The sequence below is a fragment of the Miniopterus schreibersii genome (assembly GCF_964146895.1).
Source record: "Miniopterus schreibersii genome assembly, chromosome: 4".
Classification (NCBI taxonomy): domain Eukaryota; kingdom Metazoa; phylum Chordata; class Mammalia; order Chiroptera; family Miniopteridae; genus Miniopterus; species Miniopterus schreibersii.
The window spans coordinates 14,773,239-14,800,003 of NC_138105.1; the positions used below are offsets into that span (position 1 = coordinate 14,773,239).

The window sequence follows — 26,765 nt, forward strand, 5'->3', positions numbered from 1 at the left end:
CAAACATTCATGGAGGCCCTAATATATGCCATGTACCGTGAAAGACATACATTGAAGATAAAATGTTCGCTCAGTTTTCATTTTATTTGGAGACAGATTGTCTGTGAAGATTTATATAAACTCATTCTCTGACTGAAATCTTTAAATTCTACAGGCACAGGCCATCTTCTTATATATTCCCACCATTGCAGTGTATTCTACATGAACCAAAGATGCGTGAGAGCAGAGGCAGGTACACAGTTTGACCCCCCCACCAGCATCTGGTCTTGCTGGCTGTGTACCAAGTGAGCCCTGAGTAAATACTTTTGCAATTAGTAACTCAGTCCTAGTCAAAGGTTTCCCCATTAAGCATTGATTTTTGTGTGTTTCCACAGTACACTGAGAAAGGGAAGGGAATTATTATAAAGAATTTAAAAGGCTGGTATGAGTAGCGGCAAATACTTATCTTGATACTTTATACCTATTATTTATTTAGAGTTTGCTATATGCCCGGCCCCGAATTAAATTTTATATATTGTATAGCACTTAATCCTCACAATCACTTCATGAGGTAGGAGCCATTGTTTTCTCTGTTTTGTAGATAATAAAGCTATTGCTCAAAGACTTTGGAAACTTGACATAAGGCAACATAGCTAGTAAGCAATGGAAACAGGGCTCCACCCCACATGTGACGCCCATGAAGCATGAATTATTATGAAAGCTGTTAGGCGAAGTACAACTCAGGTATATAAACCATGATAGCCCATAAACAAGGGCTGGATTTAATACGACTAGTACCACATCTACAAATAGCGCACGGGCCACACTTTCATTAAAACATTGCTTGTTGTTTATCTGCAGTTCAAATGTAACTGAATGTGCTGTACTTTCACTGGCCAAGGCTGGCAATAGTATCCGTTGCTCATGCTGCGTAGGACGTTTGTCCCAGGAGGGCGTGAAGGAGCTCGAGCGCGGCTCTCATCCGAGTTCTAAGCGCCACCCCTGCGTTCGTGGTCCTGGGCATGTGTGGGCATAGAAAACACTCCTAGTGCAGGTAGGACAAAGTACAGGAGGGCAGGGTTAACTTCCCGCAGCCCTCGTGGTGCGCGTTGGCTGATCGCAGGCAGAAACCTAAGGGCTCAAACGTCCTCTGAGTCTGAGCGTTCCCTGGAGCCGGTCCACCCCTGCACACACTGATCCCTAGAGCGAGTCACTTAGCTCTCCTTTGTGGTGATGAGGTGTAGTGTAGAGTTCAGCTGTCCAAGGGGATTATCATAAAAACTGCAGCCGTGGCCGCAGCAGGTGGGATGGGAACCCGCTGGGCGCCCAGTCCACGGTGCCTGCTGTGAGGCCGACGAAGCTGAAAACCAACTTCACCCTTGAAGATCCTGCCATCTCCTCGCAGAGACATTGCTAACACCTTGAAATGATTAAATCAATTATGTACAAACTTACTTATATAAAGATGATTAAGCTTTGGGCCCCTAGGTTTCTGACATCAGCTTCCTAAGAGTACCCTGAATTTCCTTTGCAGAATCACCCTCCCCCCATTTTAAACCAGATTTGTTTAAATCGGTGGTTGTAAAACTTTCCACGCCATGCAGCTAAATGATTTGGTCAAGGAAAGACATATGACCCGATTCTAATGAGATGAGAGACGTTCATTTTTGGAGAGAAAAGCATCTTCTCTATCCCATAGAAGCAACCACAGGAAACCTTCCTTCTTCCTGTGGAATTAGTGGGCCGGGTGCTTTGGATGTGTGGCTTCATTTTGCTGCCAGGAGGAGAGAGAGAGGCTAGAACCTCCAGGGACAATTTTTGTGAGGTCCAGGAATGAAGCCAGTTTTGCAGAAGGCAGAGAAGAGTGACTTACAAAGGAGCCGGGTTTGGGGTGGTATAATTTGAACCTCTGGATCAAGCTTCAGCCAAAGCCTCTAGATTTTTTTTCTACATGAGTCAACAAATGTCTCTGTTGCTAAAACTAATTTAAGGTGGGCTATATTTTGTCACTTCTAACAGATCTACTCATTTGTATTTCAGTTTGCACTCTCTAGAAAAAATACACAAGGAGGTTTATGAAAATACACAGAATAGGAAAGGGACCATAGATTAGAACTGTGTGATAAAGAAAATCTATGTGTGTGGGGGAGGAACATTTCGATGTGAAATAGAGCCAGCAATGAGGCTCAGATAAAAGTGCTTCCTGTGAAGTCTTTGCCCTTCTGTGGGGAGCCCAGAGATTTGTGATAAGCTTCCCAGCATGTGATTCAAAGGAAACAGCTTGTTCGTGTACCCAATTCAGTGTCCTCCAGCTATATGCCAAGAAATTGCTCAGAAAAACCACAAGTTATAACCTTATGTTCACTTTAGGGTGGAGTCCAGTAGCCTGCAGGAGGTCAGACAGGCTGAGCCCGGAGGGATGAGTGAGGTGCGCAGGGAGGGGAACCGCCTGGCAAGCTTAGACTTGCAGGGAGCTCGTGCGGAGAACTGTGAGGCGATGGGCCTGGATGCCGCTGAGGGAAGTTATGGTGAGAAGGAATCAACAATCATTTTATTACAGAATCAAAATGTGGAGCAGTATGCAAAAATAACCCCCCCAAAAACTATTAAGAGTAGACGGAGTAGATAATCTAGAGATTAGGTACTTACATTTCTTAAATTGTAAAATATAGTCGTGCCTGTAAATTTGGTTTCATGAAAAGTGGAAATGGTCTACAGATAAATCTTGACAAAAAATAAAACAGAATAAACAAGTCCTTCTGCAAAAAATAAACAATATATTGAGCTTCCTTCACCTGTTCTGTAAATTAGTCCTTAGGAGTAATTTAGGTAACTTTTATTCCCTAGAGATCTAAATCTTGAATAAAATAATTCTCATTCACACCCTGTCAAGACTATGTATCAGAGGTTTTAATATTGTTTTCTTAATCTGATAGGATGGAGAATGAAAAAATAGTAATACTTACATGTAATCAACTCTATGGTCATCATTCTAACTGGAGTGCTCTATTAACTAGCCCTGTCACACTGTTGAGTTATAATACACACAAATCACTCAGAGCGCATGAATTATCAGTGGATCGTTTGTAAAAAGCGCCCGCCGAATAGTTGTGAATTTCAATTATATTTGGACATAATTACCATACTAGCTCTGAGACCTTGAGCAAGTGAATTAATCTCTCTGAGCCTTGGATCCCTCATTTGCAAAATAGGTGCAACAATAACTACCTATTAAGGTTTATGAGGATTAAGTGTGAAAATACATAGTAAGTGCCTAGTAGGAGTAACTATCCTTTGAGTGATTACTATGGGCCAAAGTCCTAAGGTTGTTACAGGAATTAATTAATTCTCATTAAAACCTGATAGAGTTTTTTCCCTCACTATGGGTAAGTAAATTCAGACACGGAGAGGTTTCATCAACTTAGCCAATATCATCATTAAATAAAACAACCCATATAATACACATTACTTCTCGATTTAAGAGAGTACTCTATTACCAGCAGCATGCCAAATTAATAAAACTTATTTTACCACCATTTCTAAGGAACCAGGAAAAATTTTTACATTAAAATGAAATTAGTGGTCCTCAGAGCTCTTTGAGGTAGCTGAAGTTATATATTAGTATCTCTATTTTACAGGCAGGTATAAGAAGTGACAGTGAGCCCAGCTCGCTTGGCTCAGTGGTTAAGCATTGACCGAGGACCCAGGAGATCGGGGTTCGATTCCCAGTCAGGGCACATGCCCGGGTTGAGGGCTCCATCCCCAGCAGGGGGCGTGCAGGAGGCAGCCGATCAATGACTCTCATCATTGATGTTTCTCTCTCTCTCCCTCTCTCTTCCTCTCTCTGAAATCAATAAAGATGTATTTTTAAAAAGAAGTGACAGCGAAATGTAATATAGTAAATGAGTGGTTTATGATGGGTGAAATTATCTTTATTTAATCACTGTGTTTCAATGGTTCTCAAACTTGAGTATTTCTAAGAATCACTTAGGGAACTTGTTAAACATACAGACCACTGGGTCTCATCTTCAGGGATCCTGCAGTGGGGAGAGGTCTGGGCACTATCTGAAATTCTGATGTAAGTTGGCCACAAGCTGCATTTTATGAAAAACTGACCTGGAGTTGAGTAACCCCTTGAGGTCAGGGGCTACTCATGCGTGCACAACAAAAGGACTGGCTGGAAAGAAAAAAAGAGAGAGAGAGAGAGAGAGAAGAGATGGAGTGTCTCCTTGTTGTTTGCCTCCAGGGCAACAGCATAGCATTTTCTAGCGGGCATTCTTCATTCCCTCACTCTCAGGTCCTGGTTCTGGGTAGCACCCTCCCGCCTCCGGAGTGAGCATGTGATTTCAGCCCAGCCAGTGAGCACCCCAGACTACCCCCGCATGCCAGGGCCGGCCCAAGCTGGCAAAGCAGGCCCGGAGGAAAGCACAGGACTCTCAGAGCTACGAGAAACAAAGGGTCTCTCCCCTCCGCAGGGACAGTCTTAAGGGTGCTGCCGTATTGCAGGCATCCCGCTGCATCCTGGAGGCTGAGATCAAAGCGAACATGGCAGAATTCATCCTGGAGACATTGTTTGAGTTCCGCAGCCAGCCACGCCTGAAGCCAATCTACCTCAGGACGTCTCAGTCTTGTGAGCTAGCAAATTACATTTTGACTTGAGACAGTTCCACTTGTAACTCATACAGATTGATGATTTTCAGCAAAACTTAGGGACAGGAGAGGTGGAAATTCCCTGGGTGGCAGGTTTTAAAGAGAGGACCTCCTAAAACTGTCTTAAAAGTCTCCCATGTCTTACAACATGGTTATAGTAGTAATGCAGGGGAAAAATTTAATTATTAATTTTTTACAACTTACTGAAAACTTACTAGACAGTATGCTAAGTATAATAATACTCTTTAATCCTCACAGCCACCTCCTGTGGTAGACACTATTATGATTCCAATTTTACCTAAGAGAAAACTGAGGCTTGGAAATATTAAGAAAGTTGTCTAAAATCATCCACCTTGTAAATGGCAGAGTCGAGATTCAATCCCTAGCTGCCTGACTCCAAGGACTGATATCTTAACCGCGGCCGTATATCATCTCTAAAATATTTGGTTGTACTGAGCTCCTGTAATTAGGCTTGCTCAGAAAATAAATTACCTTGGGGAATGCACTTTTTTCTGGACTTAAACTTCAACTTGACTCCTTTATTGGGGGCAAGTGGATTTATACCACATTGAACCACCTTTCAATTACTCGCGGTTGGCAGGTCACCATTCATCTCTGTTCCTTTCTGTTTTCTAGTGGTTTAGCATGTTTTATGAGGAACCTGGAGTTTTCTTTTGGACCATGTTGCCCGAGGAGCAGAGGGGATGCCAGGGAATGGTGGTGGGGAAAGGAGATGCGACACCCACAGCTTTCAAATGGCACCATCTCTTCAGCTTCTATCTGCTGATTAGATTGATGTTCTTCCTCCTTTGGTTCAATTCATTTATCATCACTAATATATGTTTGGATTTACATCCAAGGCTCCATTCAACTAGACAGCAAACCCACAAGCCTACAGACCTCCTGACTGGGGCAGGCTGATGTGACAGGGACACGGCCGGCTGAGGCTCTGGATGCCGAGTGCAACATATGTTTGGGATACTGTTTACTGCCTCTTGCTGCAGAACCATTTGCTGCTGCAACCTGCCAGTTCGAGTCTGCATTTAGGTTGTTAAAATGCAAATTCTTTTTTTTTTTTTAATCACCTGGGCATTGTTTTGGACTAGTCAATATTCCTGATGTACTCTCCAAATATGACAGAATCTTAAAATGTCAGTGTTAGAGTGTTTTAGGTCATGAAAGTGATGACGAGGGCATATAATCACGTAAATGCCAAGCTTTAGCTTGTATATTTTACATGTGTCATCTCACTCATAACAGACCAAGAGGGAAGATACTACGATTGCTCCCATTTGATGGTTTAGGAATGAAAGCAGTTCAGTGAATTGCCAAGACTCGTGACGCTAGTGAGTTGTGCAGCTTGGCTCAAATCCATGCCTGTTTGACTCTGAAGCTCTTCATAATTATAACTGATTACCTCGCCCAGTGGTCCTGAAAGCTCAGTGCACAGTAGGATCTCCTGGAGGGCCTATGAAAGCACAGATTGCTGGACCCCACCCACAGTTTCTGATTCAGTCGATATGGGGTGCTCCTGATCATCTGCATTTCAAACAAGTTCCCAGGTGGTTCTGAGGTGGCCTATGTGAGGGCCACACTTTGAGAACTTCTGGTCTAGTCAACTACCTCATAGCAGCTGTCAAACCAAAGCTCAGAGAAGGAAGAGACCTATTCAACATCACAATGTGGATCAATGACCAAGGGAACATTTGAATCTAGGTCTTTCAGTGCTCAGGCAAATGGTCTCTAAATAGGAGGAAGCACCTCTCTCCTACCCCCTTCCCTTTAAATTTGCAATAAAGAGACATAGTATTTGGCTAGAGTTGCAAATAATAACTCCACTGACATGTCCCAATTCACGGAGATGACAGGTATTCATGAATGAGAGTTAATGAACCTTCTTGAGTTTTAAGTTCCTGTAAATTTGTGGTAACCAATCCTTACTTTGCAGCTCTGTCATAAAGATTAGAGATAATTGAAATTTCCCCTGCTGAATATAAGCTTCGTGAAGTCAATACTTTATCTTTACTCCCTGGCATTCCAACATCCAAGAACACTGCCTCACACACCTAAATAGTTATAAATAATTTTTGAATGCTTAAAAGTAGATACTTGGTACATTGAGTAGGAATAAATGTGGCTTTATTGTGATTTTATTTTATTTTTTTAATATATCTTTATTGATTTCAGAGAGAGGAAGGGAGAGGGAGGGAGAGAGAGAAACATCAATGATGAGAGAGTCATTGATCGGCTGCCTCCTGCACGCCCCCTGCTGGAGATCGAGCCTGAAACCCAGGCATGTGCCCTGACCGGGAATCGAACCCCGACCGCCAGGATCCTAGGTCAACACTCAACCACTGAGCCACGCCAGCTGGGCCCTTTATTGCTATTTTAATGTCAACACCACCACCACTGTCATCACCATCATCATCATCAATTTATAGAGTTTCCTGCTGCATTTCCCACCCTACTTCCTCCCTGTCGGGATTTTTACACTCTCTGCACCTGCCAAGCACCATGGTATTTGCTGGTAACGATGTTTCCATTTTATGGCTTCAGAAAAGCCGGCCAGATGTTAAGTTTTTTGTTTGTTTGTTTGTCATTCTCTCTGCAGATCCACACTCCAGCCACTGGCACCCTTTTTCAAACGGGGGCCTCTAAACTACCGCGGCCCTTCTGCCTTACGGGGACCCCTAAACCACCACGGCCCTTCTTCCTTACGGGGACCCCTAAACTACCACGGCCCTTCTTCCTTACGGGGACCCCTAAACTACCACGGCCCTTCTTCCTTACGGGGACCCCTAAACTACCACGGCCCTTCTTCCTTACGGGGACCCCTAAACTACCACGGCCCTTCTTCCTTACGGGGACCCCTAAACTACCACGGCCCTTCTTCCTTACGGGGACCCTTAAACTACCACGGCCCTTCTGCCTTATGGGGACCCCTAAACTACCGTGGCCCTTCTGCCTGGGCTGCCTTTCCAGCCCTGTCCGGCTGGCGGCTTCGAGGGGAAATGGCCCTTGGTCATGGGGGGTCTGCTCCGACCCTTTGGACACGCCGAGGCCGCCCCTGTCCCGCAGCGCTGGGAGGTGGGGTTCCCTTGTCTCGGGGAACGGGAAAGGGGCCGCTGCATGTACTCTGTGGCCCCTCCTTGAGCCTGGCACTGGGCGTTGCAGCTCAGGAAAGGAGGCCTGCAGCGCACTGGCGCTAAGGTACAGCTCTGAGCGGTGCCCAAGTTCTGGAGGAAAACTGGCCGAGGGGAGGTGCCTCACCCGCTGCGGGCCCAGGGCGCTCAGGCCTGGGGCGCTGCGGACTCACTAGGAGAGCGTCCAGGAACCCTGGGGCCCAACCCACCCACAGCCACGTGCCACCGTCTCTCGGAGGGTTGGCTCCGGGCACATATGTGTTCTGGAAAGCTCGCTGTCTGCCCAGCTTCCTCCAAGGACCAGAGCAGCATTTCAGAAGTTTTTCACGGGTCCTCGGCACACAGAGAGAAATGAAGTCAGGGTAACAGGATTTTACAACCTGAACACGGCCTTTAAGAAAGGCTGTCCGTTACTGGGCGAGCACCCGTCTTCCCTAGTATTGCTTGAGGAAATCGCCAACAGCCATTAAATAAATAAAATGCCACTCCAAGTCGGCTTGGAGCAGCCCACAAATCCTGAGAAGCCGCGGATTGTAATCAAAGGCTGTAATTTAGAACATCTGCCCTTCTGGCTCCAATCTGGGCTCGCATCTGAAATCAGTGCCTTTCCCTCTGCCTGTAACAGAGGCATGCGACAATCTCAATATGCATCGCCTGTGTCTCCCTGTCAGCCCCCAGGCTCAGTTTCAGATGCTCCCAAGGAAGGGTGTCTATGGCTTTTGAGGGGCCACCTAAGGTTCCCAATGGGAATTTCAGGCATGACACTCAGCTTATACTTCAAATCAGATTGCCCTGGACGTGCACTCTGAACATTCTGAAAACCCATACGGTGACGTCACTAAAATGCATTAAGAAATCTATAAAGACGAACTTACTTTTATTTACATAGATTATGTTCTTCCTGCTGCTTGTGGCTTTAAGCTATTCTTCCAAAAAATGACAGCTATAGTAATTGTAGCTTCAAAAAATTATAACTTTATGTGATAAAATAATGATGGTAACACTTTTCTTGGGAGACTTGTTAATCTATTTATTTTTAGTTGTACTGTTTTGTCTAATTCAAAAGTCTGAGGATGCCACAATCTGTGACAGAAAGACCCAGAACACAGTAAGTCGAAATTTTTATTGTTTTGCCAGTAACCAATGATGTTTACCATTCAAACAAGCTCTTAGGGGAAGGTTCCCACTTTCTCTTGGGCCACCAGAAACTAAGAGCAACCACCCCCTACATGCCCAGTTTTCATTTTATACAATTCTGAGGACTCAAACCAGTTCCACTATCACCGAGTTCAGGTAGCAAATGGCAACAGACAAATGTGCGCTTTGTGAGAAGGACATGCTCACCACAGCCTTGAATCAGCCCTTAAAATGAAATCTTTCCCTCCTGCAACTTCCTCCAGCCTCCATCAGTCCTGGCCACTGACATTTATCATTGCTTTCCCGAGTTATACATAATTATATACAAGCAGATCCTTGGCATCCTTTTGAATATACCATTTCCAGCTTCAGCTCCTCAGAAGTGACCCCGAAGGGCCCATAATTTGTGTAATTTGTCATATTGTTGTGGTATGAATTTAAATCACACTCACTTTGAGCTGGTATAGAAAATATAAATGACTTAGCCAGTGCAATAGCTTGGACAATCGCCCAGTATCCTTTCTCAGTATAGTTCTGATATTCTTATTTGCCATTTCTAAGAAACCAAAATTTTGTATTTTTGTTGGAACAATTAAGAAATAGTCATTAATTGGTGGTATAAGGCTGTTAGTAGAAAACAATAGAAATGAGATTCAGAAAAAATAATAAGAGGTAACACCGAGTGCTTACTGTGTGCCTGGCACCACAAAAATAGTTTTATAATCATGACCTTATTGGATCCTCAGGACCCCCCCAGTTAAGTTATATTTTAAATCCCTCCTGCAGACGGGAAAACGAAGGTTAGAGGGTTTGGTTTAAAGTCCTGTAGGCAGAGCCGAGATAGGAAAAGAAGGTATCGCTGACTCCCAGGGGTACTTTTTCCCCTTTAAAAAAATTAGGCATAACTGTCAGGCAACATCATATTAGTTTCAGGTATATAAAATAAAGTTTTGATATTTGTATATATTGCAAAGGGATGCCCACAATAGGCTCACATCCATCATTATATCTAGTTACAAAATCACTCTTCATGTGATGAGAACTTTTAAGATCTACTGCCTAGCAATTTTCATACTCAATACTGCATTACTAGCTTCATCACCATGCTGTGTATTATATTCCCACGACTTACTTATTTCATAGCTGGAAGTTTATACTCTAACCCCTTTCACCCATTTGCCTTCCCTCCCCCAGCCTCTGGCAACCACCAATAATTTGTTCTCTGTATCCATGAGCTCTTTAAATTGAGGTACAACTGACATATAACGTTATGTTAGTTTCAGACGCACAACATAATTACTTAATATTTACATATACTGTGAAGTGATCACCATAATAAACCTAGTTAACATCCATCCCCAGACACAGTTACACTATTTTTTCTTTAAGATGAAAACTTTTAACATGTACTTTTAAATTCCTATCGGTCGCTGTTTCACCCACCTTCTCCCCATCACCCCACACAACTTTTCATATTGCTTCTATGTTATAAGCTCTTTCGGTCATGAGTTTAATTTAATTTGGATATTCCTTGGAGCACCTAAAACAGAGCTTTTGCTACACCAGGGTTTGTTGAATGTGAACGGACGGGTAAATGAATTCAAGAATGAATGATGCGCTGTGGAAATGCACTGCAGCTTTTTCACCCACTCATCTACTGATGGGCCACGACTCGGCTGTGAAAGGGAAGGAACTCTTACCTTTGCGACAGCGTGGAGGGACCTGAGGAGCATCATGCTGAGTGAAATAAGCCAGTTGGAGAAAGACAAGCACCATATGATCTCACTTATACGTGGAACGCAATGAACAAAATACACTAAATACCAAAACAGAAACAGACTCATAGATAGAGAACAGACTCACGGCTGTCAGAGGGGAGGGGGGTTGCGGGGCTGGGTAAAAAAGGTAAAGGGATTAAGCAAAGAAAAAAACAACTCTTAAACACAGACAACAGGAAGGTGATTAGCAGAGGGAAAGGGGGCTGAAGGGCAGGTAGAAGAGGGTAAAGGGGGGATAAATGGTGATAGAAGGAGACTTGACTTGGGGTGGTGAACACACAATACAATGTACAGATGATGTATTTAGAATTGCACACCTAAAACCTACATAATTTTATTATCCAATCTCACCCCAATAAATTCAATAAAAATTAAAAAAACAAAATAAATGATGCATTTGCTAATTTTCACTTACCTTATATTTACTTCATCAGGAAAAATAAAATGAAGACAGGTACACTTCCATGTATACTTATTCCAGTAATGCTACAGAAATTCTGAATGTTGAATTAAAAATAATTTCTTTGTATTTAAGGGGCTCCAAGATCAAAGAAAGTAATAAAACATTTCCTTTGCTAAAAACCTTCAACACTATAAGTCAACCTTTATAACTCTTCCGATTGTGTCCCAGTGTCATTTATGGATTTTCAAGGGAGTGCTGCCTTGAAACCAGAAAGTACCAGCGAGGCCCTGCCTCCTTTACCTTGAGAGAAAGGGAACAGTGTATCTCATTCTTTCATGATAGAACTGAAACCCTAAAACAACACAGCTAATTTCTCCATCTGTGTATCATCAGCGGGTCTCCAGAGAAACAGAACCAATAAGATATATAAAAATATATATGAGAGATTTATTGTAGGGATCGACTCACGATTATGGAAGCTGAGAAGTCCCATGATCCGCCGTCTGCAAGCTGAAGAACCAGGAAAGCTGGAGGTATAACAGTCTGGGTCTGAACCCTAAGATCCAGGGGAGCTGATGGTGTAAGTCCAAGTCCAAAGGCCAGAGAGCCAGGAGCACCAGTGTCTAAGGGCAGGAAAAGATGGGAGTCTCAGTTCAAGCCGAGAGAGAAATTCACCCTGCCCCTGGCTTTGTTCTGTTCAGGCGTTCAGTGGGTTGCAGGGTGCCCACCCACATGGGTGAGGGCGACTTCTTTACTCAGGGTACCGATTCCAGAGCTGATCTCTTCCAGAGACATGCTCACAGACACACACAGATAATGTTCTGCTAGCTCCGTGGGAATCCCTTACCTGGTCAAGTTGACACATAATATTAACCACCATAACTCTCATATATTGTCATGAAATGAATTAGATGGTAACATGTTTTTAAGGATCATAAGTGGCTAGGAGAATGTCAGAAGGCCATAAGGGTACGTAGCAGGCAGATACAGCCGATGTGAGGGGGCAGGCTGTGGGAAAGCTGCCCTTGGGAAATGATATACGAGCTAGAGAACTGAAAGAGGCGGCAGGTAGCTAAATTAGGAAGCACATTCAGTGCCCACGGGAGTGGAGCTGGTGAAAGGGGAAGAAGTGTCCAAGGCCAATGGAACAGTGTATGTGAGAGTTTAAGGCAGAAAGGATCAGGAAGCACTTGAATTTTTTAAAAAGTGGGTGAATTTTTGTGATTGAAATCCTGAAAAAAACACACACCTGAATTTAAGAGCTGCAGCTCAGTTAATAATGTTGTACCAATGTCAGTTTTCTGGGTTTGATAAAGCAGTATTACCTATGGAAGATGTTAGCATTAGAGAAATCTGCGGGAAGGCTTCATGGGAGCTTTCTGTACTATTTTTCCTACTTCTTACGACTCCAAAATGAATTTTTTTAAAAAAATAACATTTGGAAAATGACCTCCGAGTTTCAGTTTGAAATTGGGACTTCGTGGGTATGAATAAAACTATACACATGTCATGTCATAAGTTTATCCACTGTGTTCTTTTGACATGTGGAGTGCTATATTGCCTTAATTTATCAGTGGTGCTCCGTGTCTGACATCTCTCCCCCAGGCACTGATGCCAGTATTCTTGAAAGCAAATTATAATCAGGATTCTGGGCAGGAAAAGATGAGAATTAGCTGTCTACTGCTCTACTTCTCTTCAAATGTCAGCATTCAGCTCTGGAATATATGGCAAGTAGGCACCTGTGATTCCAGGTATTAGCTGAGAATCGAGGCTCAGGGAAAGTCTGATTGAATCACGCTGCATGACAATGTAAGGACAATACGCTCATGGGAGGTCAGAAGAAGTAACACCTACAACACCGCGCAAGAGCCAAAATGACAGCGACGCTTACTTCTAACAAGACTTCTCATCAATCTAGCATTGGTTACAGCGTACAAGAAAACAGGACAGCTCGGCCCGGCCCAGGTGGCTCAGCAGTTGAGCATCAACCTGGGATCCAGGAGATCGCGGTTCGATTCCCATTCAGGGCACATGCCCGGGTTTGGGGCTCAATCCCCAGTGGGGGGCGTGCAGGAGGCAGCCGATCAATGACTCTCTCATCATTGATGTTTCTCTCTATCTCCCCCTCTCCCTTCCTCTCTCTGAAATCAATAAAGACATATTTAAAACAAACAAACAAACAAACAAGACAGTGAGCCCCCCAAATCACTAAAGCTGACCTAAGATTGACTCACTGTCAATAGCACAAATGTCATTCCTCTGAAATAAATGTGGCATTGAGCACCCACTTCTAATGATGTCATTTCTCCATTCGAAATTCTACAGCTGCTCCCCATTGCTCGCTGGATTAGATAGAAATTCCTAGGAAAGACGTTCAGGTCCTCCATGCGTCAGTTCGTCTAACCTCATTGCTTTTACTTACATTCCAATATTGCAAATTCTTTTATTGATCTTTAAAGACCCTAGGCTCCTTTATGCTTCTAAGCAACTGACTGTTTTCTTAACCTTCCTGTCTTAACACGAACCCTACTGTGCCTGGGACACTGTCTTTTAGCTGGTCCAAGCTTAGGGGCATCTTCCTTCTCGCCTCGTCCATCCTATGAGGAGCTACATTATAGTGAGTGTTGTTTTGTATTGTAATGTGTTTCTTCACATGTCTGTCCCTCCGCTAAGCTGCAGGCTCGTAGGACAAAACTCTTCCTTCCTGCTGTCTTCAGCACCTAAAAGGCTGCCTGACATAGTGCAGGTATTAATTAAAAACTTGATGAATGAATGAAAACAAAAGTAATTGAGTGATATTTGCCTTAATTAAAAAAGATGCTGCGATGGTTTACAATCAGAATCATCAATATCAGTACAGAGGAGTCTACGTCCAGGGCTCTGAAGCGTCAATGGGAGAGCAGACTGTGGCTCCTCCTAATGGACTTGCCGACCATCACATCTCATGCCTGCTACTTACGGCAGCCACAGGCTCAAAACAATTATTTATCTCAAAAAACAGAAAAATAATCAGAATTTTTATCATACCTATATTACACAAAATTATTCTTTAGCAAAACATATAATCCCTCTTTACTTGGCAAATCTTGAAACTCTGAATTTTTTAAAAATGTTTTTATTGATTTCAGAGAGAGGAAGGGAGGGAGAGAGAGAGAAACATCAATGACAAGAGTCATTGATCGGCTGCCTCCTGCACGCCCCCTACAGGGGATTGAGCCCGAAACCCCGGGCATGTGCCCTGACCGGGAATCGAATCATGACCTCCTGGTTCACAGGTTGACACTCAACCACTGAGCCACACCAGCTGGCTGGGCGTGACAATGACTTTTTGATCCCCATTTTAACGAAGCTATTTTTGATGATATTCTTTTCATCACCTGAAAGGTTTAAAATGCCAACGCTTAAAATCCTTTTAGGGAAACTCGTGGGTAAATGTATTTCCTTCTCTGGCCATAACTGCGATATATTACAATTTTATAAAGGGACTGAATGAAACCAAACATATGGAGGTGACATGTAAAAAGAAGCTATAGCCTTGTATGACCTGAGGTTTGCAAAATTATTTCAAGTATTCCAAACTAAACATCTTTTTCAAACATTCCAAAGTATTCTAAAATATTCTACAGGACACAAAAAAGGCAAAGGGAGATGAAAGAAGTAATAGATCTGTAAGCTGAACACGGATAATACTGAAGGGCTACACTGAATTCTCTGACAAACGTTTGTGATATGAGATTTAAAATGAATAGTTTTTGAAATTTATAGTCCAATTTAATTATATAGTCATTTGTGCTAATTGCCATAGCAGATACTTCATTAACCTTTGGGATACTGTGACCAGTAAAACGCAGACCCTGCCCTCGAGAGGCTCACGGTCTTGGAGGAAGCAGAACAGCAGAGGGAGTGAAGCCCACGTTATTAGCTGTGGGACGGGCTAATTAATCTCCCTCGATCCTAGCCTGTTTGCCTGCAGAAAGCAGATAATCATGAGAAGTCACAAGGATGCTGCGAAGATTATGTAAGAAAATTCCTGCAATGGCTGGGAGTAAAAACAAATATATTTTAGCTGAGAAAGTAAAATGATCATGTTTCTAATTTATATCTGTGTAGGTCCTAGGTCTAAAAGGAATAATAAGAATCCACAGTAATCTAGTAAATTATAAGACAGCAGGGCCTTAATTTCAAAAATAATTTTTAAAAAAATCACTGGAAAACTATGACGCATTTCTGAAGAAGGTGAGGTAAAGACTACATGGTTCAGATGAAGGAATAGATGAGGCGCAGATGAAGGAATAACTTTCGGTTTGATCTCAGGAAGCCTGGTGTTCCTCAGAATCTTCTACCCAAAAACCGAATGAGCTGCTCCCCCAGTTAGCATAGTCTCTCCATCAAATTCATCAATCACCACTGAAGAACACCTTGAGATTGCAGAGGATGAAGGTAGGTGATAACTCAGGAATAGTTAGTAATCAGCAGCTGATCTAACCAGGCTGTGAAAAGCCCCCAGCACCGACCCGACCCGACCCGACCCTGTGGCCCGATTCACCATTTATTTCGCGGCAGAGAGCAGCCATATCAAGTCTCGGCTGTCACTTCACCCATCAGACTGGCTGTGTTCCCGTTGATTTTGAGCTCGTTTTTGAGCAGCCTATGAGCCATGCTGTGAAACTACCGATTTCCTAATCATTCGCCATCATTTTGCTTTACTGGCCCCAAATGATACCAACAAAATCAAAAAAATTACAAGTCATTGATCAAAGGCCTGTGCACTGCTATTCCATACGGAGGATTTTCTTTATTTGGATTTGCTCTTGAAGCTCTGAAAACAATGTGCTTTTTCCCATTATTGAAGACACTCATAGTTTGTACTTTTGCCAGAATAAAACAATTGGTTGAAAGGACCGTCACTGACTGTGCCTAAAGGCAGTCACCAAAGGCTACCATTTGATACTGAAGAAGGTGGAATTTGAAGCCAGAAAGACCGAGCCCCGAGCTCCAGCTTTATGCGGTATGACCCTGGGGAAGGTAGCCTCTCTACGACGCAGCTTCCTTATTGGCTAAAATATTTACTGCACACAAAAATTTATAGGATCACAAAGAGATAATGTTTTACCAGGCCTACAGTGGTATTTAACACATCTAATATTAAATAATAAAAAAGAATAAATTTTCTTTTATTAATGTACCCCCCAATCTCTGCATCTTGATGTTTTCTACCATCTGCTAACCCTATTGACTAGAGAGAGGACTGGAGACATAGAAATTAGAGCTGAGATAAATTAAGAAGTTATTTACTTTGTCACTCCTTTGACAGAGGAGAAATTGAGGACCAAGTTCCCACAGATAAATAAGGGAAGAGTTAAAGGGGAGAATGGATGCCTTCTCCATCCCCCAACTCCCTGTCCAGTGTCCTTTCTACAGTACATGCTCTCTCTGGTGATGCCACAGGGTTGAGAGAGACATTTCTGTTGTCTTAAGAAAATTAAGTACAGCGTGAAGGAGTGGAAAGAACACCAGCTTTGGAGTCAGATCGTTGTGGATTTGACTCTGAGGTTTGCTACTTGTTGGTTGGGTGCTCTGAGCAAAAAGCAATGTTTCTGACCCTCCCCTTTGTCACCTAAATTCATGGAAAATCGCCTGTACCTCATGGGGCTTCTGGAAACTTTTGAAATAAAGAATATAATGTCCTTAGAACAGCATTTTCCACAGTAAGGATTCTTGCTGCATATTAGCTAAAAATAATAATTTAAAAAATAATAGTAAGGGGTTTAGGTATAACAGGCTCAAAGAGGAGATAGGGGACAGAAAGACCTTTTGGTCCCCCCAGAACCCCATCAGTGTGGTGGTCGCTCTTGGAACAGGAATTAGCTTTTCTAATAGAAAAATACCAGTGTGTCATGTCTGCCTCTTGCTCCAGGATAAAAAACACCAATTTATTTTTTTTTAACCTCTCCTTTCAGCTTTCCCAAGCTCTGGCTCTCTTTCCACTCCTAATAATTATTTTCCACTGAGAACACCCAGGTAGTGCCTGCGACGTGCCCAGTGTCTGGCCCGGCTGCTCCTGAGGCGCATGGGCACCTCTGAGCACTGTGCACCCAGGGCAGACACATCCATCAAAATCTCTTTTCAGTGACTCTCACTGTCTCCAAGGTCTGTTCACTGTTCTGGTGAATTAATTTACACCCACAGCTAAGCCTAATCCTGCCAAGCTCTTCAAGGAATTCACAGCTCCTTGAGTTCAGCTGCCTAATCTCTCCTCACCGTGAGGCTACGTGCAACCAGATACCGTGTGCGGAATATTCCATCCGGTTGCATCTCCTTCGGTTGATTCACTCTGGTCCACTTCCAGAGGATGCTTTGACCTGTGCTTATAGTTCACGCACATATTTCCTTGTTTGCTAAGTATTTCTGCTGGATAAGCTGGCTGCAGAGAGATTTCTTCATAAAAGAAAAATATTCAGTTTTGTGATACATGCAAAGATGTTCCCGGAAGCATTAAAAAATATGCCTCCTCAAAAGGAAATTGAAACTTTAGCGTGGATATTGAAAACAACTCACTCATTTCTGTTGTGCCCATAACACGATACCCACCAGGAGTATTTATAGCGATTCTAGAAAGTTCCTTAACTCTGGTGGCTACTGTCTTGCTACTTTCACTGTCACCCTTCCCTCATTTATGAGTGGTCTACGCTTACCCTGGATACAGACTGAAACAGGTAGACACTTAATGTATAAGGCCAGGTTAAGAGCTCTGTTTTGCATTCACAGACCTGGTTTGAACCCCAGTTTCTTAGCTATCCTTCCAAAACATCAACCTCCCCACCCTCAACAGTTCCTATTCCACCTCCCTGCTTGGCTTTCTCCCTAAACTCTTAGCACTCTTTAACAAATGTTGTATTTTACTTACTTCTCTTATTTATTATCGGTGGCCTTCAGTAAACTCTACGAGTACAGGGATATTTGTCTTTCTTACTGATTGCTGTCCCCTGGCCCAGAGAACAGCACCTGAGCTGAAAGTCTTGTCAAATGAATGAGTGAGCGATGAAATGAGATAACCCACGCCCAGCCCTTGGAGCAGTGAATTCACACACTTTCCTGGCTTAGACAACAGAAAAGAGGGTTAGAATAACTCTGTCTCCTTACTCCGCAGATCCAGACCCATGGCTCCCAGTATCTTAAAATTACGCTGCCCAAACCAGACTGTAGACTTTCTAGAATCGCTACCTTTCCTTCTCAAGCCCATTTTGGAACTTTCTAGAATTGCTACCTTTCCTTCTCAAGCCTGTTTTGGAAAGACACGCCGTTCATAGCATCCTGAGAGATCTTCCGTCCGAAGCCAAGTGCTTAATAGCTCATTTTTCCTTCCACTGTGAAACGAAAACTAAAATAAATCAAAACAGCAACCTAACCGCCCAGAACAGCCCTCGCCTAAAAGCGTAAATAAATGTGCTCAGTGATGAAAGAAAAAAAAAAAATCAAGTGGAGAAACATATTCCAATTCCCTGTTCCCAGGGATTTTGTGTAAGCAAAACCAAAGCAAGTTTTGTACAAACCTTCTTCAGGGTGCTCCTTTATTTATTTCTCGTAACTTATTTATTTCTCACAAGCTAAATGAGCATTTACCAAATTTTGTAAGCCCTAAAGAATCAACTGCATATTTATTTATTTTCATTCAATAACTTGTCAAAAAAGCCAAGGCGTCAGCAGCGAACAAGTAAAGTTTAGCTCGAGAGTGACTTAGCCCAGAGTGCTTTTTGGCTGTTTCTGTGTTGACTGGAACCAGAGCGAGATAGAAACAAGGCCCCCCATCTTTGATCAATATAATGGCATTTGAGTAAGCCAACAAAAGCTTGTCTGTACTACCCAACGAGTATCATTTGGTTTTCTCACATGCATCACGACACATTGGTGCAAATTGGTCCTTTGTGTAGACATGATACTGAGATGACCTTTTCCACATCAACATCTTATTGCCATCAGGTCAGCAAATGTTCAGATCTCCTTTACGAAACCCAACCACTGCCCTTCTGCATCTCATACCTGATAAAATACATGGGAAATTCAAATAAAATGGCAAATTCCCTGGGCTGATAACTCGGGTGGAAGTTTGTTGCATCTTTCCCCTATCTCCCATTACCCCTTCTATAAATGTACCTTAATGCTCTCTTGGGAAATCTCTCTCCTTCAGTGTGGTCGTGATAGTTTCAATATTCAAGATGATATGCTTGACCACCTGGACTTCACCTTCTGGGGCTTCGAATCTTACATATAACGCTACTACTAAATACTTTTGAATATACACTGGCATTGATCTAAGCCCTTTGGTGTCGCTCAACAACCCAAAAAACTAGACACTATTATTATCCCAATTGAACCAAATATCCGAGACTGTGGAGCCAGTGGTTAAGTGACGACGCAGAATTTGAACCCAGTCCTGTCTGATGTGAGAGCCGATGCTCTTACCACTAGGCTATACTGCTTCTTGGTGTATAGGGACCCAACAGCAAAACACCAGTTAGAGTGATTCACCCCAGCAGTGGTTTCCTGTTGAAATGGTCCATTCCATCCTGCCGCCTAGATCCCCGGGGCTACCTATGTTTACATTTTTCTTCAGATAGCCTTCATTTGTTTGGCTGCACCATAGTCTTCTTAATAAATTGACTTTTTTTCCTTTTTAAAAATTTAAGTATAGTTGGTGTACAACATAATTGGTACAGCCCCTCTGAAAAACAGTATGGAGATTCTGCAAAAAAACAAACCCTAAACACAGCACTGCCATACAAGCCATCAATTCCACTTCTGGGTATTTATTTGAAGAAAAGGAAAACACTAAGTCAAGAAGATACATGCACCCTGTGTTCATTACAGCGTTATCTACAAAAGCCAAGGCATGGAAGCAACCTCAGTGCCTTGTCCACTGACAGATGAATGGATAAAGAAGATGTGATATACATAGACGTATGTGTGTATATATATATATATACACACACACAAGGAATATTGCTCAGCAATAAAAAGGAACAAAATCTTGCCATTTCAACAACATGGATGGACCTAGATGGTATTATGCTAAATGAAATAAGTCAGAGAAAGACAGATATCATATGGTTTTGATTATATGTGGGATCTTAAAAAATGAACAAACCAAATAAAACAAAACAGATTCACAGAAACAGAGATCAAACTGATGGTTGCCAAAGGGCAGGGGTGTGCGGGGATGAGTGGAAGATGAAGGGGAACAGAGCCAGAACTATGGTGAAAACTTTACATGGAGACACACGATTACTAGACTTAGTGCGTGCTCACACTGTAAGGTTTATAAATGTTGAATCGCTATTTTGTGCATCTGAAACCACTAAGCTGACTTTTTTATTAAGATATCTGGAATCGGTTTTTGTTTCTTGATGTCAATGAATCTGAAAACTGTTATTCATAGTCTCCATCTGCATTCGACTCCTCCAAGAGGGTACTGCTGTTAAGGACCAAACATGTCTGTTCATTTTTAAAAATTCTATTTTAAAGGCTACTTCAGTCTCTCCCATGCATGCGACGGGGTGAGCCACTGCATTCCTGGAGGGTGAAGTCCTGAGAGTCAAGGATGGGGTCAGGGCTCTGCTACCCGATGCAAAAGGAGTCCACGCTTTGCTTCTCTCCATGAATCCCTTTCTGGGTCAAAGGGATTGTCTGACTTCCCTAACTTCAAAATCGTGCTTCAGCTTTGACCTCCTGATAAAGTCCCAGCTGCTGTCAGCAGACCCCGACGTCCCACTGGCACATGACCGTCCGAGAAGACCAACCTGACTAAGGAATGCAGGCTTACCCCTGCCATCACTGAAGAGTCATTATTTTCTTTCTCAATACTTATGCCTATAAAATATACTGAACATGTCATGCTATTATTTTTATTTTATTCCTTTTAAGAACCATCCCTCCTCTGTTCCACGTGCTGCTGAGAAGAAGGTTATCAATCCAGGGTCCCGGTTCCCAGCCACAGGGATGGGCATCTAATCAGACTGGCCAAGCAGAGCGTCCCATCCAGGACAGGGAGCAAATAGGGTAAGTGCTTCTTTGGAAATAACTGATTCAGCCACTGAGGAGGAGAGGGTTCTTGGGATTGTTACACCTAAGAATATAACTCTGGAGCAGTTTACAATATCTATGCAACAGAGAGGAGCGATCTTAAAACAGAATAACCTAGGGGAAAGTGGACGGGGAGTGAAGGGGAGACGGACGGCATCGTCTGAACCTCACACCCTCCACGCCTGAAGCCAGACGCCCGCCTCGGGTCCCCCGGGATAATGCTGGTCGGGTTCCCCACCACCATCCCTCTGCCCCTCTTTCCATGAACAAGTTTGAGTTGGGCTTTTTGTCACCTGTAACTGAAAAAGTCCTGGTCAACCTTTGTGCACCTATAAACCAGAATATGTATTTAGGATTTTCAAGCATCTTGTTTATTTTTTTGTTTTTCCTTACAACATCAACACAGTTTATAATATCTACCGACCCATCTCTCTAACTACATACGCACACACTTTCTTTCTATAAGGCACTAAACATCTGGGGGGGAAATTTAAAAGCCAGCCATTTAGAAGCATGTTACAACACCATCTGTCTCCTTGTCGTATGGTTCAAATATCTTCCTTAAGGATTGGAGTTTGTCTTTTGGATTCTTACCATGACAGGCCTCAGTCTTCTCCCCTACCTAGTTGTCCCATCTCTTTACAACTTGCTCCCATGAAGACATTTGACATGATTCTTTTCCTCCATGATCAAAATGAATTTTTCCAAGAATTTAATGAGGTCAACCAATAGGTTAATTAATTGTGGATCTCTCCTCTCTTAGAAGACTTAGAAGAAGTCTTAAGAGTCAGCGCCGCTTACCTACCTGCACTCATGGCACAGGGACAGATGATTAGGACGGCTCCCACCAAGGACCCCTTCCTGCATTCTATCGCAGACATCGTTCAGGGCTGCCACCTGCGTCGCCGTGCGTGGTTTTCAATGTACATGGTCACACTGAGATCACCGTACCACAGAAGAACAGTACTGAGGGAGACAGGTGGCTGTGCTCATCTACCCAGCTATCAAGGCCCTGGATTCAAATCCACATTCCCGGCTCCAAACCCAGTGATATCTGTGCTCAGAGCATTGATTCTTTTCTCTGACCTGTACGCAGGGGTTCTGGTTACACTTTATTGGAAAATGAGTTTCTGTCGCATTAACCATTGTGAAAAGAACTGCATAATCGCACCCCTTCTATTTCTTTCAAACTTTTCAGTGTGATGAAGATGTCCCGAAGTCGATGATCATGAAAGGTACATTTCTTGTCTGAGGTTCAACTCAGAAAACCCAAGTTTAGGTATTAACTCTTGGGAACTGGGAGAAGGGAAAAAATTCTCTCTTTTCCAGCACAAGGTAATTGGCACAGCTCTTCCTTACGCGTCGCCTGTCATGACAGCTCAGCTCCTTTCTGTGCCGCCCTGCTCAGTTGGCTTATTCATGCTGCCCTTTGTATTAGAAGGCGCTTTGATTCCCAGTCATGTCTCCACACAATGGTTGTTGTTCAGAAATATATGCATTAGCTTGGAAACTAAAAATACATCCCTCCTCTGTCTGTTGAATCGTTGAACTCCAGCTCTGTGAGCAGCCTTGATCTAACTTTACCTTTCATTATTTATTAATATCTGTGTTCTGTGATCCCAGGTCAGCCCCCCTGCCCATGTATTCATGCTACACAGTGGAGTTTGGGGCCAGAGCACAGCTCCCCAGGTGGTCTGTGGCCTGACAATGCCTTCAAAGTCTCTTGCCTCTCGGTGAAAAGAAAGAAAATCTATCACAGGTTACATTCTTTTCTGGTGAACAGGATATAAAAACCTTCGTGTCGTTTGTCATTTCCAGCCTCCTCCATGGTGCACGTTAAATAAATCTGGTTTAATGTCTCCGGCCGGTGACTTTCTGTCATCTGTAGCAGAACTACGTGGTTGAGGGGAGTTTGGCTGAGCTTCTGTCAGGAAGAGGTCATATTAATATCTCACTGGGGAATGTCACCGACCTGACCCTTTTCAAAAGACTCAGGAGTAATGATCGTAATCTGTAGTCGATTGCTATGTATTTAATACCCAAGGGTATTTATCATAAATTGTAAGGGTTTGAAATTTTCCCTTCAAATTATTTTACAGTGGCATTTGAATTCTGCATCCCAAAGACAAAGGCTGCCTGCAAATGAGCCATTACGAAAGAAAGCAAAACTGAGGGATCGAGAGACTCAGTCAGTCTCTTGGGGCCCAAACCCCACATCCCCCGTGTCACCAGAGCCAGGTGCCCAAGGGGCGCCCTTGCGTGGAGCATGTGAGCCCACCAGCTTCAGCGGTGCTGTGAGGGGGCTCAGGGACAGGACGAGCCCACCAGCCTCAGCGGGACCATGGAAAGCAGATGCTTAAGCTCATATACGTCTGTTTAGGTAAGTAATTATAAGGACAATCATTGAGTTTGTGAAACTGTAATTCTGACGTTTCCCCTGTGAGAGTGGGCTGCCATAAAGTATATTAATATTCTCTGGGATACTTATAATCATACACGAACCAACGCAATGAAGAGCTATATTCCTTTCCATTTTCTACATTAAAAGTATAGTATCGCATTGAAGGAGCCATCCACACATTACTTATGTTGTGCTAATGTAAGGGAGACATGCTTAACTCTGTCTTTCACCAATATGTACTGGAACGTTTCATCAATATTTACCTTCTATCTTGTAAATATTCAAGAAATTTTCCTCTGCTGTAGTCCTGTAACATGCCTACTTTTAAGAAAATCTTATTGTCCCCTAGCAATATTTCAAAGCTCATGTCAAATTTAGAGACGCAGGGACATTTAGAACTCTCCTCCCATGTGAAAATTGTATCCCGAATCTGCATATGTATTCATTATTTCTACACTGTTACCTATTTTATATATTTAATATGTTCATTATACAAATTTTGACTATCTTAAGAACTCTTGTGTTGTGACATATGTATGTATATAATATGGCTGTGACATATAATATGTGTTGTGACATATATATAATATGGCTGCATTGAAAATGGCAAATTAAAAGTTAAATTTATAAAGTGTTACTTTAAAATCACATTAGGGTTCAGATTCCTAATATATTTAATACTTGATTCCATGGCAGTAAATGAAATTACGGTAAAGTCACAGCTTACCCATAAAGGCCTTAAGTAGCAAAAGTATCTAATACTATTGCACTTGACCAGTTAATAAATTAGGCTTACCCATTATTAAAACATTTACCTAGGCCCTGGCCAGGTGGCTTAGTTGGTTGGGCGTTACCCTGTGCACCAAAAGGTTGCAGGCTCAATTCCCAGTCAGGGCACAGGGGTGTACAGGAAGCAATCAGTCGATGTTTCTGTCTCACATTGATGTTTCTCTCTCCCTCTCCCTCCCTCTCTCTCTAAAATCCACAACCATATCCTCAGGTGAGGATTCAAAAGAAAAATGAAATACTTATCTAGTTATCGCTTTAACATTTGTAGCAAAAATATACTTGTAGCAAAAATCTTAGATGAAGAAAGTTAATCAGTATGGTCACTGTCCACAAGTAATAGTTTTATTCGGTCTCCTGAACTACTCAAGTAGCACATACTCAAGTTAGAACTAAAACTATTATTTGAAAAATTAATATAGTAACGATCTAGGACACTTTTCTGATCATGGCTGTGCCATGTGTGTTTTTACAATTTTAACATTCAGTTAATTACTCAAAAAGTTTTTTTAAATGTTCAGTCCAGCAGTTGAATAAACAGTGTTATGTTCCCATGTATTTTGTAGCTACTGGATGTATTCAGATCCATGGACAGCAAACAGTTCATCCCTTCTCAATTAGGACTTCAGCCTACTGCTAATTAGCTGTGAAAATAGAAGGGGTATCGTCTCTCTTTGGGTATACTGAAAAGCAACTCTATATTCATATCATTACAGGTATCACTGCTTTTTCTGTTTGGAAAGCAATGGGCTCACAGCTTCATTTAAGGGAGCAGATGTTTCCTTTCTTCACAGATATGTACGTTCCCCAACTGCATGGATCCTTTCATGTTTGTTGCTGTATCTCCATTGCTCAGCCAATAATGTGGAACATAATAAGTTGTTGAATACATAATTCATGCGGTGCCTCTCTGGTAAAATTCTCATTATTAAGCACAACAACAACAAACAATTTGTTAGGATTTGTTCGTAGGAAAGCCAGTGATGGGACTTTGAAAAGTGACTAGACTGGTGTAGTATCTTCATCCAAATTAAAGTTCAACAAAGAGCTCACAGATTCTACACAACAGATAGTCTAATGCGCTCTTTATTCATAAATTCGGCGAGGTCACTTTGGGTAACTAAAGTGCTTCTAAAGAAGAGCATCATTAAAAAGACATATTCTGGAGACTTCTGTGGGACCCAGGGATCCTGAAACCGTGGATCAGCCATATACGTTTTGAGACATGCTTTAGATGCTTTTTCTGGAAACCCTGCAGCTAACCTAAAAACCTGAATGTACTGTACAACAGACCTATGGCGCATGGTGGCAGAGTCTACATAGAAATACGCCTCGTGGTGTTCTGGGGAAAAGCTTTCGACTTTTTGGCTCTACTGTTCAGTGTGGCTGTGGGGCTCACTGTGCTTTTGAATACGTTGGTGGTGTTTCCATGTGTTCTGGGCCATCAATGGAGCCTCCAATGAACAATTCAGATATTGTCTTTGCAGAAAATCTTAGTCAACATTTCTATGGTATCCAAAGAGATGACGCTGTGGTTGCAAAAAGCCCCAGTGATCCAAAATCAAATATTTGTAAAAGAGTAATTGGTTTGGAAGGAGACCAGATCCTCACCAACAGTCCGGTCCATCAGATTTCTTTGAAAGCCATAGTTACGTGCCAACGAGTCATGTTTGGTTAGAAGGTGATAATCTATAGAACTCTATGGATCTATGATACCCTATGGATAAGAGGATGTATCTTGTTTAAGATCTGGCCTCTGAGTGACTTTGGATTTCTACGTGATAGCCCTCATGGCCACAGATTTCCTGATGACTACAAGCATTTATTCTTTGGATATGATTATTGTCTTCTGTTCAAGTGAATTTATTATTGACACTGAAACTATGTATTTAGTAATAATCTATTTGCTCTTCAGTTTTAGTTATTTTAAATTGTTAAATGTAAAGAATAAGTAGCACCCCGGCTGGAGTGGCTCAGCTGGTTGAGCATTCTCTGCACCAAAAGGTTGCCGGTTTGATTCCTGGTCAGTGCATATATCTGGGTTGTGGGTTTGATCCCTGGTCAGGGAACGTACGAAAGGCAACAGATCGATGCTTCTTTCTGTCTCTGTTTCTCGTTTCCTCTCTCTAAACATGTCCTCAGTGAGGATTAAAAAGAAGAATAACACAATCTGCAACCTATATATTAATTCAAAATATATGGATAAAAGTAATCCAAAATAAATCATCTCAATTTTTAAAAATACATATTCTCAAAGAGTTATAACTGTGGATAGAATGAAAATACTATGCAGAGACTTTGGGCAGTAAAAATATAAGAAGATCAGTAAGATGCATAGTAACGTATCATGTCATGAACTGGTTAAACCTCCACATGGTGCAGGGATGGGTAGGGATTTATGTGCTGGC

At 42.5% G+C, this 26,765-nt stretch overlaps 1 pseudogene across 1 annotated transcript in view; it reads left to right on the forward strand.

Annotated features, from left to right (window-relative positions):
* Positions 1–26,218, forward strand: part of LOC308555640 (mitochondrial inner membrane protease subunit 1 pseudogene) — a 49,357-nt pseudogene extending 23,139 nt beyond the window's left edge. Inside the window, exon 2 of the transcript in view lies at positions 25,649–26,218. The product of the transcript in view is annotated as a mitochondrial inner membrane protease subunit 1 pseudogene (transcript). The remainder of the gene's footprint in view (positions 1–25,648) is intronic.
* The last annotated feature ends 547 nt before the right edge of the window (positions 26,219–26,765 follow it).